The 16,668-nt window shown below is 44.6% G+C and overlaps 2 protein-coding genes across 7 annotated transcripts in view; both read left to right on the forward strand.

Moving 5' to 3' along the window:
• Cflar (CASP8 and FADD-like apoptosis regulator) overlaps positions 1-4,018 on the forward strand; it is a 67,725-nt gene extending 63,707 nt beyond the window's left edge. For 2 of the 5 annotated variants that reach the window (XR_010054554.1, XR_010054557.1), the window contains exons 12-15: positions 251-362; positions 824-856; positions 1,122-1,257; positions 3,675-4,018. The gene's annotated coding sequence lies outside the window, so the exon portion shown is untranslated. Of the gene's footprint in view, positions 1-250; positions 1,258-3,665 lie in introns of all 5 variants that reach the window. The other 3 variants (XR_010054559.1, XR_010054558.1, XR_010054553.1) reach the window with 3 other exon arrangements.
• Casp8 (caspase 8) overlaps positions 3,901-16,668 on the forward strand; it is a 59,591-nt gene continuing 46,823 nt past the window's right edge. The window contains exons 1-2 of one of the 2 annotated variants that reach the window (XM_063267672.1): positions 3,901-3,980; positions 4,428-4,482. The gene's annotated coding sequence lies outside the window, so the exon portion shown is untranslated. 2 annotated transcript variants of the gene reach the window in all.

Below are 16,668 nucleotides of genomic sequence, written 5' to 3' on the forward strand. Positions count from 1 at the left end.
TGGGGATCCAGTTTTTTCTGCCCTCTTCCAGCACTAAGGTTTCAGGTGTAGACAACCACACCAGGCTTTGGAAGGTGCTGGGGATCTGTACTCAAGTCTGCACACTTGAGAAGCAGGAACTTTACCTACTGAGCCATCTGCCCAGCACAAAAGTCCTTTTAATGATGTGAGTTAAGAGACAGCCACCCCGGGAAAGAGTCCAACGTGCCCGATGGATGGGATTATAGTTGTTCCTTTGTTTGTTTTCCAGACTGGGTCTCTTTCTGAAGCCCTGGATGGCCTGGAACTCACTGTGCGGACCAAGGTCGCCTCAAACTCACAAAATCTTCTTTCTGTCTCCTGGGTACTGGGATTAAAGAAAGGTATGTAGCACCATGACTGGCTGGGATCACAACTTTATAAAGTAAAATCAGGACCCACTTGGGTTGTACAGGGCTGTTTTGTGTTGTTTCATTTGGTTGTTGGTATGCTTTGGCTTGGTTTTTGTAAAGGGTGTGTGTGTGTGTGTGTGTGAGTGTGTGTGTGAGTGTGTGTCTGTGTATGAGTGTGTGTGTGTGTGAGTGTGTGAGTGTGTCTGTGTGTGTATGTGTGTGTGTGTATGTGTGTGTGTGTATGTGTGTGTGTGTGTGTGTGTGTGTGTGTGTTCAAGGCTCTGTGATTCCTGCTTTGCAGCTGGGAATGAAGAAGGCGCTAAGCAAATGTTAGTCTGCTGGAATTTTTGCTTCTCAGCTGGAGGAAGAGTTTTTTTTTTTTAACCAGAGTTCTCAGTGAGGGGTTCCTTTCTGTTCCCAGTCTCTATAATTTTCCCTGTCTTTCTATCCAGATTCACGTTCATAAGCAAAATGTCGGAGCAGAGGTGAGACAACAAAGAAGATAAATAGGAGTGGGGTATAGTGTATTGTCAGAATGTCCGCCTCACTTGTATGAGGCCCTGGGTTCAATCCCTGTCATAGTGCTTTACTGCTGGGAAAAGACACCATGCCAAGGGCAAGTCTTACAAAAGAAAACATTTAATGGGGACTGGCTTGAAGTTTCAGAGGTTTAGTCCATTATCATCACAGCAGCACACAGGCAGACATGGTGCTGTAGAGGACCTGAGAGTTCTATATCTTGATCCACAGGCAGCCAGGAGGAGGCTCTGATTCCACACTGGGCGGAGCTTAGGCATAAGGACCTCAAAGGCCACCGCCCCAGTGACGCACTTCCTCCAACAATCTCCTAATAGTGCCACTTCCTGTGGGCCAAACATTCAAACAGGTGAGTCTACGGGGGGGGGGGGGGGGGGGGGGAGGGCTAAACCACCACAATCTCTAATCCCTAAAAAAGGAAAAGAAGTCTGGAGTTTCTCAGGGCACATTTTCCCCTCCGAATTAAATCTAAAAACAATGCAAAATGTTGGCACACACGAAGGTTGATGTGACATCACTTTTCAAGTGAGGAATGAGTTCAGCGGCAAATAAGGGCCAGCTACTTCCTGCTCCCACACCCGTAGCCCTTCAGTTCCTTCATTGCACTCTAAACCACACGAGTGTCCTTTCTGTGTGTCTCAGTTTCGCTTTCCCAGTGTAGCCTTTATCTTTCTAACCTTTAGAGACGTCTTGGACTAAGAAAAAGAAAAATCTGAAGACATTGATTTTCAAATGGAAAATTTCTTTGAAAACACTGCACATCTATTCATCATAAACAGACAGCTCAGTGAGCTGACTTTCTGTTTTGAGTCAGAGAGCAACAGGCCTTCAGCAAATAGTCCTCAGCCTCAGAGACAGGCAAGCCATATCCTTCTACTTCCTTTGCATCTTCTCTAAATCAATGGTTTCGTTTCCTTTCCTACATGCATGCTTCTCTCAGTGCAAGCGCCACATGCTGGAAAGGGTTGCCGCACACATCAGTGGGTGGTTCTGCATCTTCTGGCTTTATTCTGGCTGAAAGGACACACAGTAAAGGAGGGACTTCATTCCAGCTATTGTTGCTTATGTGCACTGCTCTGTGCAATGATACCGCATAGCCTGGGCTATCAGAGGTGACACTGTTAGAAGGAGATCCAGGGGGAAGAGGTAGTTTGGAATCTCATCAAAACAACCTTAGTAGAAACTTTGGAAACACTGGGGAGAAGCTGTAGGTTTCTGACTGAAGACGCAAACAAAATTTAAACAAAGACTTGAACGAGAGACACTGTAGTGGTTTTAATGAGAATGTCCCCGTAGACTCTTATATTAGAAATGTGGTTTCCAGTTGGTGGCCATGTTGTTCTGTTTTCCACTATTTAATTTGTCTTTTTCAGTTGGCTTATTGATAACAGTTGACTAAACATGGCTTGGGGCACAGGATGTGACCCCCAAGTTCAGTAACAATAGCAGGTCCTAACACACACACACACACACACACACACACACACACACACACACACACACAAGCAAGAAAGGTTTCTTTCCCTTTCCCGTGTCTTCTCCGTGCTCCCTGAGCATCTTGTACATAAGGTTATTTGCTTTTCCTTGTGGCCACACCTTCCAGTTTTCCTCCCTTGTCTTCTCAGTTTTCATCCCTTTCGAGCCAGGACACCTTCTCCATTGAGGCACCTCTGTCATAGGTAGTCCCGACGCCTAGCCTCTGGTGTCACTCCATTACAAAGCTCCTCCTTTAGCCTGTGACACCTCTGGTGACTTGGTCTCCTTTGGTGCCTTCTGACTCAGTGTTTGTCTGTAGATAAACAGAGAATTCACAAAACCTGGTTCTCCCTTGTCCTTCTCACATCAGTGAGCCTCTATTCACAGAGCACCCTGGAGGGCCCTGGGATCCCTGTTCATGTGACCTCCTTTCTTTCTGAAGGGGGAAGAGTGGCCTTTTTTGTGGGTTCTGCCTGCTCATTTGTAGATAGGGCTGGCTACATAGCCCTGGCTGGCTTTGAACTTGTTATGCAGATCAGGTTGGCATCAAACTCACAGAGATCAACCTACCACCCATTCCTGGCCAAATAAGTGATCTTAACGTAGTTCACAGAGATTCCTGAGCCCACCTGACACTGCAACTCTTGTCATACTGAATTTCATACAGTAGAGCATGTAGTAGACTTTTATACACTGAAGTTTGTATGTAGCATGTAGGAGCTGGGTGTTGTCAATGGGTAAGTAACTGCTACAGTACCACCCCAGAGCTTGTCTGACTCAGGGTACTAGCAGGTTCTGCAGAGGAGAGCAGAACTGTATTCCCCATTGGCTTTGGGTGGTAGATATGAGCAGATTAAGATGGTCCACTGAGTTTATCGGGTGTGGAGAAATGTAGGGAGGCTCTGTGGAAGAGCTCCAGCATACATAGATGTAATGGCTCAGGGAGAAAGGCTGAGGACCACAGAGAGCTAATTAAATAACCATGTTCCATCTGTGTTTTTTACCCAATTTGATCTGTGGAGGAAGCAGTTGATAGAAATGGATGGAACCTTTCCGAGCTGCAGTAGACATCGCTTGTGTTCTGCTTTAGTATCTCCTTAGTTGTGAGCTTCTGGGGTCACCTGACACTTGCACAGCATAGGGGAAAGGGCTTTGATAGTGCTTCACCAAGGTCATCTTTGTAACTTCACTATTCGTGTGGGATAATGGTTTGGGATTTTGTCTTGTCCATTCCTTCCTCATGAAAGGTTTTGGTAAGTAGACATACTGTTGACCTCTGAGTGTTTGCAGATTTGGAAAGCCATTGGAGAGACAACCAAGTGCAATGGGGGAAAAAAGCTCAAAAGGACCCCAAAGGCACTCTACATGGTGGAAGAAGACATTCTCAAGTCAAGCTGCGGAGCAGACTGAGGGCAGAGCAGACTGAGGGCAGAGTAGCTGCCTGGAAGAAGCAGAAACCAGCTGAGCTGCCTGAGGCTGTGCAGGAGCTCCAGGTCCCCAGTGTTGTGCGCTGTCACCCATGCTGGAGTGGAACTTGATAATGCACTGCAATCAAGTCATTTGTGCTCTTGCACAGAGTGCCCCACCCATATTCCTGTAAGTAACCAATAAAACTCATTGATTCCTCAAGTTGAGCTTTGGTGATCTCTGAACTTTGATTTCTCTGAGAGAGTAGATGTGTGAGGAAGTTTCGTTAGATAACACCAGAGCAAGAAAGTGCCCTAGTAACTCACTTCTTTCAACTAGGCCCACCTCCTACTTTCTGCTGTTCCCAATAATGCCATGATATTGTGAGTCTATCAATGTGTTAATCTCTTCCTTAAGTCAGAGTCTTTCATGATCTAAATGTTTCTGAAAATCCATCAAATTCAATGTGGGGCCTCAAAGCTATGGCCTAGTAGAGGCTGGGCAAGCACTCAACTACTGAGACACACTCCAGCCTCAAATTTATAGACCTCAAGAGTGGAATGACAGTTATCAGGAGCTGGGAAGCTAATTTATGGCCATCAAGTTTCCACTTAACAAGATGAATGTGCTCCCCAGGTATGCAGGTATGCAGTACAACGTAAGACCAGTAGCTGACATCCAGATGTTCAAGGTGGGTAGAGTTCATTAATACTCGTACCGTAGCAGCATAAGATTGAAAAAGTGACAGAAAGGGGGGGGGGGCAAGGGCTGGAGAGATGGCTCAGTGGTTAAGAGCACCAACTGCTTTTCCAGAGGTCCTGAGTTCAAGTCCTAGCAACCACATGGTGGCTCACGACCATCTGTAATGGGATCTGATGTCCCCTTCTGGTGTGCATGAAGACAGCCATAGTGTACTCACATACATGAAATATATAACTAAATCTTAAAAGAAAGAGAGAAAGGGGCACGGAGAGTGAGGGGTTGGCAGTAAAGAGTACTTGCTGAGAAAACATGAGGATCTGATCTCAGGACCTATGTCACAACCTGGCATCCTATATATGACTACAATCCCAGTTCCAAAGGCACCGAAGCAGGGGGATTGCTGGGCCTTGCTGGCTTCCAGCCTAGTTCATGAAACCCAAGCATCAGGTCCAGGGAAAACCCTACCTCAGAGGAATAGGCAGAGAGTGGTGAAAGGAAATGCAGGATACTCTCCTTGACTTCTGAGTGCATGCAAAGGTGTGTGCACCCCACCTCACACACCACACCCAATAAAAATATTCACGCCCAAGTAGATGCGCACCAGTGTGACCTTTCACTTAATAAGTAGCAAAGATAAGTGTACAGCTGATTTAGACACAGAGTTGTTTCTGTTATTGAGGCAGTGACAAGCTATGGAAAAGAAGTTCCTTAGCTCATTTTCTTTCAGTTTTTAATTGGATTTATTTATAATTCTCAAACTGGGCAGCAGTCTGGACTAAAAATGGTTCAGAATGCTCTGCTATACCACATGGGCTGGTTGCATTTATAGTCGTATTCTAGTTTATTTTTCCAGGTGCACATAGCTCTGAACCCACAAGCACAATGAAAGTTTATCTATAGTCTGATAGGGGCTGGCGAGATCTCACGACAGAAGAGCGTGTGCTGCTCCAATGATCTGAGTGTTATACCCCGAATCCACGTAGAGCAGCAGGTTGGGTGGCCCTAGTCCATAACTCTGTACTTTTGTTCTGACTGGGGACAAAAGGGCAAGCTGGAGCTTGTGGGTCAGCTAGCCTGGAGTGTGCAGAACAACAGAAAGCCTGGAGAGACCCTGTCCCAAAACACTGCGGAAAGAGAGAGCCAAAGCCTGAAAATTGTCCTCTGGTCTCTAACTACCTGTCACACATTTGTGCACAAGTATGTGTGTGCGCGCACGCGCACACACACACACACACACACACACACACACACACACACACACACACGGTGAGATTCTTTAGAGCCTGAGGGACTCAGAAAGACAGATGATGCACCTCATACTTGTAATGTCAAAAGGGCCTTTGTAGGGGCACCTGAGAGGGGAAGAGTCATGCACAAGTGATCTGAAGGGAAAAATGGAGCAAACCGGGGGCTTTACTTATAGAGTGGGGAGGGGGATAAATACAGATGAAGGTAAAATAAGAGAAACATGTCTGAAAAAGTCATAAGGGTTATTCACCTACCTAAAATTATACATAATACACAGGCGTCTGTATGCATTTACAAATAGTTTAAATGAAAATCTCCCATCTGGGCTAATAATCTTTCCTCTATGAACCATAAATTAGATAACAAAACCTTCAACACCAGACCTATGAAGCCTACTTTTACTTGTTGGTCAGGGTTGTCAAAGAACCTTCCAAAACATTATAGTTTATTGTTGTTGCCCTTGGTCGCCTTCCAGAGGTGGGAGATAAGTCCTTGTTAGTGTAGACAGCCTGCACCAGAAACAGGACCCAGTGGCCCCTGAGCTGGATCTGACCTGAAAGCCTCCTCCCTGAGGACTAACTTTCATGGAACTAGAACGTGCTGTGCAAGCTTCCAGGTAAGGAAGCAACCGATCGTCCTACCCAGCTATGATCCTATGACTCACCACAACCAACACGACAAGGTAACCCCAAGGGTGCAGTAGTGGCACACATGCCTTGGTGATAACCAACAGCTCTCTAATTGGGTTTGAGGGAAATTTTATCTTGGACTAGAAGCCTAACCAACTATCCTGGGCTAGAGCCCATATCCACCACTTAATTATTTCAGCACAATCCCTAACTACATTCTAAGTATTTATCCTTATGCCTATATATAGTGTAGTCCTCACCACTCGTCAAAGAAACGTCTCTTTGTAACAGATGAAGACCATTACAGAAAACCACATTTGATCAAAATGCAGAGAACAAGAGACCACATGTTGCCCACCTCCACTGATACATCTACGACTCCGGCACCAAGGGTTCCTGGATCATTGTAAAAGAAGGGGCAGAAAAATAGGTGAGAGCCACAGGAAAGGAAGTTTGCTGTGATATTGTACCCCCTACACATGCCAGAGAAGCAGCGCTCATGAAGTCTCATCGCATGGCTACCTAACTCAAACATGAACAAAGACGACAGTAGTGGACATGCTCCCGTGGAAGGGGAAAACTCAGGAGGCTACAACCTTAGACAAAGAATTACAGGCAACGAAGTGGAGAAATAGTCTCCCCTAGAGAAGAGAACTTCCTACTGGTCATCCAGCACTAAGTGACCAGTTCTGAAATCACAAGCCACATATATAAAAGTAACACTGTAAGGGCTAAGTGGGTTGTATTTATATATTAAGGAATACACATATGGATATATATGAATATATATATTTAGGACTATATGTATTTAGGAATATATGTGTATGTATATGTGTTTGTATGTATGTGTAAGAACAATTAAAGAGACCTCTTTATTAAATTATTTTATTTATTTACATCCCAAAAGTTGCCCCCTTCCAGGTCCCCCTTCCCCGAGTTCTTCGCCCCATCCCTCCCTCCATCCAAGGAATGGTTCCACCCACCCTGGGTCTTCCTACATCACAATTAATATAATCAAGATAATCCTTCACAGGCATGCTCAGAGGTCTCTCTCCAAGAAGATTCCAGAGCCTGACAAATTGACCACTTACAGTAACCATCACGGTCAGGGCCCACGGTGGACCAAGCAGCACCACTCTAATCAGCATAGCCTTGCTGGGGGATAGAACACAACCAGAAACCCTGGCTGGTGCCACGCTAAGGAAAGTTGGTTCCTCTGGGTCTACTGCAGAGAGGATAGTTCTTAGTCCAGTTGATGGACTCCTCAGTCTTGCCATTCTCTTTGATACAGAGGCAAACAGGATGTCGTCAGTGACATGGCACTTTTCTTGCCAACAGGAAGGTTGAGTGACGCAGTTATCTAGTATACATAAGGAGATTAGAGCTGTGTTTAGGTTCTCAAAGTAAGTAGTTCCCTCCATAACCAACAACAGTCAAAGACAGCTGGCTACGATGAGTTCTAATTGAAAAAACTCTAGCAGGATCCTGACCCACAACTCCAGCAAAAGCCCACCGCTCTACCAGAGGTCATGCTTGTATCTAGAACCCCAGAGGCCACTCCAGCTCCTGGAACTCTAGAGGCCGTGTCAGCTTCCAGAACCCTAGTCCCCCAGAGGTCCAGAAGACCACAAAACCCCAGTTAGGACACCCTGTAGGACCCGAGAACTCACCAGTCATCAGAACCACAAGCTACCTAGGCAAGAAGATCAGAAAGGAAACAGAAACTGAGAAAAAAAAAAAACTCCATCCAACAAAGATAAACTCAGAAAATGGCACCTAAAACTGCCAGATGCCTGGAGCCAGCGTAAACACAAACAACAACATCCAGGCAAATGGGGCAGCACCAGAGTCTAGCTATCACACCACACTAAGCCCTGGAGAGCCCAACAGAGCTGAAACACTAGAAAATAACATTAAAACCAATTTTATGAACACAATAGAGGCCCTTAGAGATGAAATGGATAAATCTCTTAAAAAAAAAAAAACCAGGAAAACACAGCCAAACAATGGGAAGAAACACATAAATCCCTTAAAGAAAAACCAAGGGGGGAAAAAACAACAAAGAGGTGAAGGAAATGAATAAACCTATAAGACGTGAAAGTGGAAATAGTATAAAGAAAACACAAGCCAAGGGAATCCTGGAGATCAAAAATCTAAGACAGCCAACAGGCATGACAGGTGCCAGCAGCTTACAAGTGATGGAAGCGAGAATCTCAGGTGTAGAAGGCAGGATGGGAGAAATAGGTACAACGGCCAGAAAGATGTTAGATCTAAAAAATTCCTAACACAAACTACACAGGAAATCTGGAGCACTGTGAAAAGACCAAACTTAAGAACAGTAGGACTAGAGGAGGGAGAAGTGTCCCAGAGTCCGAATGACAAAATCATAGGAAAAGGATTTCCTAACCTGAAGGAGGAAACTACTATAAATGTTCAAGGAGATTACAGAAGACCAAGCAGATTGGACCAGAAAAGAGGGTCCCCCTGCAACATAAAAATCACACACTAAACATACAGAACACAAAGAGAATATTGCAAGCCGCAAGGGAAAAGGCGGAATAACATACAAAGGCGCCTCTCTCAGAATCACACCCCACTCCTCAGTGGAAACTCTGAAAGCCAGGAGGGCCTGGACAGATGTCTTGCAGACTCTTAGGAGATCACAAATGCCAGCCCAGACTACTATACTCAGCAAAACCTTCAATTACCACACATGTAGAAACCAAGACATTCCATGACACAGTCAAATGTAAATAGTATCCACCCTACAGAAGGTAATTTAAGCAAACAACAACCCTAGAAGATTAACTACACTCATGAAAACACAGGAAATAAAAAATCTTACACCAGCAAGCCCAAAAGAAGGAACACACACAACACACCCCACTAACAACAACAAAATAACAAGAATCACTGGTCATTGGTATCTGTCAACACCAAAGGACTCAATTCCCTAATAAAAAGACACAGGTTAACAGAATAAATGTGAAAACAGGATCAATTCTTTTGCTGCATACAAGAAACATATATCAATATCAAAAAGAAACATTGCCTCAGAGTAAGGGGTTAGAAAAAGGTTTTCTAAGCAAATGGACCCAGGAAGCAAGCTGGTGTAGCTATTCTAATACCTAACAAAATAGACTTCGAAACAAAATTAATCAAATGAGATGGGGAAGGACACCATATTCATCAAAGGAAGAATTCTTAACATCTATTCCCTAAATGCAAGGGCACCTATATTTGTAAAAGAAACATTAGTAAAGCTTAAGTCACACATTGAACTTCACACATGATTAGTGAGGAACTACAATACCCCACCCCATCCAGACAAAACTAAGTAGAGAAATAATGGAGCTAACAGAAAATATGAGCCAAATGGACCTAACATATCTACACAAGATTTCACCCAAACATAAAAGAATATACCTTCTTCTCAGCACCTCACTGAACCTTCTCCAAAACTGACCACAAGTTCAGTCACAAAGCAAGTCGCAACAGATACAAGAAAACTGAAATAACCCCCTCTAACCTATCAGACTACCACACATTAAAGCTGAATATCAACAACAACAGAAACAATAGTGGGCCTACAAGTTCATGGAAACAGAACAACTCCCTACTGAATGACTACTGGGTCAAGGCAGAAATAAGGACATTAAAGACTTCCTAGAATTCAATGAAAATGAATGCAAAACAGACCCAAACTTATGGGACAGAACGAAAGCAGTGCTAAGAGGAAAGTTCATAGCACTAAGTAGCTTCATAAAGAAATTGGAGATCTCATAGAGCAACTTAACAGCAGCAAACACACCCAGGAGGAGTAGATGGAAGGACATAATCCAACTGAGGACTGAAATCACTAAAACAGAAATGAGAATAATACAAAGCAATCAGTGAAACAAAGAGTGGGCTCTTTGAGAAAACCAAGATTGACAAACCCTTATTCAAACTAATGAAAAGGAAGAGGGAGCATAGCCAAACTAAGAACATTAGAAATGACTCGGGGGACGTAACAGCAGGCAGCAGACACCAAGGAAATCCAGAGAGTAATCTGGTCATACTTCAAAAACTTGTACCCCACAAAATTAAAAAATTTAAAAGGAATGGACAATTTTCTTCATAGATATCACTTAGCTGAGTTAAATCAAGACGAGATACACAATTTAAACAGACCCATATCCCCTAAGGAAATAGAAATAGTAATTTAAAATTTCCCAACATCCTCTCCATCCCCTACAAAAAAACCCAGGGCCAGATGGTTTTTAGTTCACTATTCTACCAGACCTCCAAAGAAGGACGAGTGCCAGCACTCCTCAAATTATTCTGCAAAATAGAAACAAAGGAATATTGCCAAATTCATTTGATGAGGCCACAGTCACCCTGCTACTCAACAAAGAAAGAAAAGTTCAGACAAATCTCCCTCATAAACATATATGCAAACGGAATCCAAGAACACACTGCTGTGCCAGGAAGCTGTGAACCCCAGAGGACCGCCAATGAGTTATTTCTGATGTAATAGCATTAGAGTCTCTTTATTACAAGCTCAGTCTTGGGCTCTCCTCAAACCCAACCCTGACACAGCAGAACAGAAGGATGGGAAGGGAGAACAGCCTGAGACCCTCAGCAGAACAAGTATTTATAGGAAGGTAGGAGCAAGTGAGGGAGTATCCAGTATGAAAAGCAAGTAACAGAATGACTGTAAGCCGACAGGCGGGTGCTCTGAAGCAGGACCACAAACAGCCTGAAAGTCGTCTGAAACAATCAGACTCGCCTTTGATTGACTGTTGTTAGGAAGCAGCTAGGGAGCGACTCTGCTGACGACAAGCTGAGCGGTCCTTCCTCATACATGGGTGCAGCTTGGGTTCTGCTGTAGGTCAAGTTTTTAAGCTTTTCTTTTTTCTTCTTTAAGATGGAGGCTGGCCCCATGATGGAGTAGGCACTTCCTGGCACAACATCAAAAAGATCGTCCACCACGATCAAGTAGGCTTCCTCCCAGAGACGCAGGGATGGTTCAGCATACGAAAATCCATCGACATAATCCACTATATAAACAAATTGAAAGAAAAAAAACCCACATGATCATCCCATTAGATGTTGAAAAAAAGCCTTTGACAAAATCCAACACTTCTGCATGATAAAATCTTGGAGAGATCAGGAACACAGGGCACACACCAAAACATAGTAAAGGCAATTTACAGCAAGCACACAGCCAACATCAAGTTAAATGGAGAGAAATTTAAAGCAATTCCACTAAAATCAGGCATAAGACAAGGCTGTCCACTCCCTCCTTATCTCTTCAGTATAGTACTTGAAGTTCAAGCTAGAGCAATAAGACAACTAAAGGAGATTATAAATTAAAGTCACAGTATCGCTATTTGCAGATGACATGTTAGTATCCATAAGTGACCCCCAAAATTCTACCATGGAACTCCTACAGCTGATAAATACCTTCATCAATGTGGTTAGCTACAAGATTAACTAAAAAACAAAACAAAACAAAACAGATGATATATACAGATGATAAACAGACCGAGAAAGAAATCAGGTAAACACCACCACCCTTCACAATAGCAACAAATAATATCAAATATCTTTTTCCATACAAGTGGAGACCTATGACAAAAAAAAACCTTCAAGTATTTGAAGAAATTGAAAAAAATATCAAAAGATGGAGAGATCTCCCATGCTCATGAATAGGTAGGATTAACATAGTAAAAATGGCCATCTTACCAAAAGCAACCTATAGATCCAGTGAAATCCCCTTCAAAATCCCAATACATTTTTTACAGGCTTTGAAAGAACGATATTCAGCTTCATATGGGAAAAATAAAGCCAGGGCAGCTAAAAACAACCCTGAATAACAAAAGATATTACCACCCCGATTTCAAGTTCTACTACAGAGCTATAGTAAGAAAAACCTCACAGTCCTGGCATAAAAACAGACAGGTTGATCAATGGAATTGGGTTGGAGGCTCAGATGTAAACCCACACACTTATGGACACCCAGTTTTTAATAAAGAATCCAAAATTATTCAACGGAAAAAAGAAAGCACCTTTAGCAAGTGGTGCTGCTCTAAGTGGATATCAGCGTGTAGAAGAACAAAAACAGATCCACATCTACCTCCCTGCACAAAACTCAAGTCCAAGTGCATCAAAGTCCTCAACATAAAACCAGAGACACTGGACAAAGAATGGATAAAGAAAATGTGCTTTATTTACACAATGGAGTATTATTCAGAGTCAAAACAAAACAAAACAAAACAAACAGGAAAAGTCAGATCCAACTAGCCCGGCCCCATAGACACTCATACTCACAGACACTGAACCAACTTAGGCCCTCTGCGTGTGTTACGCTTTTGCAGCTTGGTCTTGTAGGACTCCCAACAGTGGGAACCAGGCCTGTCTTTGATTCTTGCCTGCTTTTGGGACTCTTTCCCTCCTACTGGGTTGAACGGTCCAAACTTAATATGAGGGGAGGTGTCCTTTCTCTCCGTCTGCCACGGAGATGAACTCTAATTCTGGCTCAATCCCTCTGGTGACCCAGCTAGTTTCTCTTCGGCAATTGGTTTTTGTCTCACTGGAATAACTGAGGCAGAACAGTATGGTTGCCTTAAGGACAATGTTGGATTAGAATTCTCAAGTAAGTGGTGATCTTTGACATTCTTGTGGCAAAAACATCTATGCTCTTCACCCAAGGGGTAAGTGAAGGAGGGATCTAGTGTCCCCAAGGTATGTTGTTTAGTAACTGTTTTAGTCTCTCATCTGTGAGAATTTCCAGAACAGGACTGAAAGGGATGGGGTGTCCTTGATGGATTTCCTGCAAAATGACCCTGTACAGTTGGAAGAAGAGCTGGTGTGATGGTTTGGATTGGTTTGGCCCCCACAGATTCATGTGTTTGAATGCTTGGCCATAGGGACAGGCACTGTTAGTGGGTGTGGCCTTGCTGGAGGAAGTGTCACTATGGAGGTGGGCTTTGGGGTCTCATATATGCTCAAGCCACGCCTAGTGACAGTCTCCTGCTGCTTTTGGATCAAGATGTAGAACTCTCAGCTTCTATTTCAGCACTATGTCTGCTGGACTGTTCTGCTTCCCACCCCGATGATAATGGACTGAACCTCTGAAACTGTAAGCCAGCCCCAGTGCAATGTTGTCCTTTATAGGAGTTGCCTTGATCTTGTCGTCTCTTCACAGCAGTAGCAATTGTAAGGCAGTCAGACAATATGATCAAATGCACAGAACAGCTGATTATACCTTTTCCAGACCGAGACCCAGAAGGCTCGTGTGCTGTGTGCTGTCCAGGGTGCTGTTTTGCTCTCCTCTCATTAATCATTTGACCCTGTTCTTTAATTGCTCATCAGCAATAAATAATCATACCTGCTGTGGTGGGGTAGCCCGACTACGAAGTATCTACCACAACTGGCCCATTCGTATGGGTCTTGGATTACAATCTGGTGGCTTTAGCAGACGCATCCCTCACTCGGGAACCCTCCAGGTAGCAGCTGGATTGTGTTGGTGACATACTGGTCTGGTTTAACCAGATTTCACTGGTTTTGTGAAACACTGTTTTGGTGTGGTTTGACAAAATGTCCCCCGTAGGTTTGAGCACTTAGTCCCTTGCTAGTGGCGGTACCTGGGGGGAGGTTGTGAAAGTGAGTCTCTGGGAGCAGCCTTGAGGTTTTTTATAGCCTGACCATACTTCCTGACCAGCCTTTTAACCCCGCCCCCACCCCGCTTCAGACAAGTTGTTACTCTGTAGCCCAGTTTAAATTGTAGTTCATCACACTGCTCACTCTGAACTCCAAGTATTGGGAAGGAAGTTAGTATGTGGTAAAATGGGATTTTAGTCTTTGTATCTACTTGATGTTCTGGACTCCATAATTCTGCCTCAGCACTGTGGAAAAACATGTTACCATGAATTCCTAGAACACGGCTAGGAGCCAGGATTTCTCCAGTGTGTGTACTTCCGAACGCTTCAACTGCAGGCCCGTGTGACCCTAAGAACAGCCTTATAATATGATCTTGGTGGGGAGACGGGTCCATGAGTTCAGTGCTGAGTTCAGACCATGCCACAAAGTAAAATTTCTCTTTCAGCGTCTCCCTTGACCATCTAACTTCACAGTGTGAACCAGGCAGTTCCGTTCTGTCTCCCTTGCTGGTTTTTTGATTCAGTGCGAAATCACTTTCTTCTTGTAGTTGGCTCCTTTGAACTGTGTGTGTGTGTGTGTGTGTGTGTGTGTGTGTGTGTGTGTGTGTGTGTGTGTGTGTGTGTGTGTGTTTCCAGTGTCTCTGGGCTAGCCTGAACTTACCAGTTCTAATCTTCCTGCCCCTACCTCCCTGAGTGCTGACATTTCTAGAGCTGGTTTACCCATCCAGTCACAAGGTATAGGGTTTCTGTATGCAAGGAGGTGGGGTTAGGGTGGGGGGAATGAGGAAGTGTCCTTAAGAACTGGCGGGCGCTCCTAAGGCGGGCAGAGAGAAGCAGCCTATGCCACCTAGTGATTATCAGAAATTAGTCATTTCTGCTCCTTAGTTCTCTCAGTTGCCTTTCTCCTCCCTCTGACCTCCGGTGTTTTATAGTTCCGCTTCTTTGAATCCATAGTAAACTTTGGCGGACTGGCCAGGGAACAGGAAGTGAGCCCGGCTAGCGGCAGCCGGAGGCGGAGAGCGTCTCCCAGGGGTTGCTCGCCCGAGAGGGGAGCTGTGACTGGCGGGGCAGGGACTCGGCGACAGGTGAGTGCTGCAGAGTAGTCCGGTTCGTTCCTCTCCTACCAGCAGGCCGCGATCCCAACGGTGGCAATCTAGCCTGACGCTCCCCGAAATGCGGCCATCGGAGTACGGTCATCGCCTCCTCCAGAAAACTTTATTCGATTTCTTAGGCTAACTTTCTTTGTAGTCCGGCTCAGGACCTAGAGCCAGGTTAATTATCCGGTGGCATCACTGTGTGTTCTCTGACTTGCGTTGGGTTTCCTCCGGCGATTTTCAGGCTCCTCCCAACTCTTAAGAGACGTCCCCCAACCCTAATCCCAAATCCTCTCTCCCTTTCTACTTCTCCAACATCTCCCCTCCCCTGTTCTCTCCCCTTTCTTCTCTTTGCCTTCCCCTTTCCCTTCCTCCTATTCTCTCATTCTCCCCCACCTCCTTCCCCTCCCCTCCCCCTCTCCCTCCCCTCTCCCTGACCCTTTTCCCTCTAAGATCTGGCCTCGAGCTTCTTGAACTTCTGATCTTTCTGCTTCCACCTCAGGAATGCTGGCAGTGCAAGGGGTGGGAGTGACAGGGTACCAGCTCTGCACTTAAAACCACAAAAACAGCAAGGGGGCTGGGGAGAGGGAGAGCTAGAGGTGGCCTGAGGCCAATAATTCCTCTACATGCTAAGCAGTTATAACAGTGACTGTCATTATGTACCAGTGAGGAATTATCATACTGTCATATTTCTATTTCTTACTATTTTTTAAAGGGAGTCCTTTAAGTGCCTTCTGCTTGGCTAGGTCTCAGTTTCATTCTTTAAAATGTATTTATCTCTATTTTAATTTAATGTCTATGAGTGTTTTGCCTGCATGTATGTATGTGCACTTGGTGTCCAGGGGGACCACAGATCTCTCGAACTGGAGCTACAGACAGTTTCAGTCACCATATGGGTGCTGGAAACTGAACCCAGTTGGTCTGCAAGAGCAGTGAGTGCTCTTAAACTCCTGAGCCTTCTCAACACCAAATCTTTCGTTTTTTTAATAAGCATGGTAGTAATCGAATTAGCATTAGGGTGATTAGCACTCCCCTTTCTCACAAATCCTATTTAAGAAGGCCCAAGCACTCATATGTGGACACGGAAGAGCTGCTGTTCATGGCTGTATGCCTCAGTGTCTCTTCCCCAGTGGGGAGGAATGTGACACCTGGGGTCATTTAGGTGTTATTCGGTTTTGCCTGGTCATTTCTGTTGTGGGTTAAGTCCAGGAACTACCAGGCTTTCTCGCACAGCCTGTACAGCAAGCATGGCCACTTCACTCGATCAGGCTGCTTTTTTTTTTTTTTAATCTTTCAACTTAAAATTCTCTAATAAGAAAGTGTGCATCTTCTTGCTTTATTTACCATTCCTCAGATTTAATGTGGCATCCTATGATCTGTGTGGGCTTAGTGCCCATCGGGGAATTCCGCGTTCATACCCATTGCCTCTTTACAGAGTTTCTTTTCATTGATGATTTTCAGGCTGCTGTTGTATGGTTCAGGTGTTACTGTGAAAGCTTCAGTTGCTACCCTCAGGAAGTTTGTGGTCTTGAACAGGAAATTCTCAGAAGTGAGCCGG

Source organism: Rattus norvegicus, chromosome 9 (genome assembly GCF_036323735.1).
Source record: "Rattus norvegicus strain BN/NHsdMcwi chromosome 9, GRCr8, whole genome shotgun sequence".
NCBI lineage: Eukaryota > Metazoa > Chordata > Mammalia > Rodentia > Muridae > Rattus > Rattus norvegicus.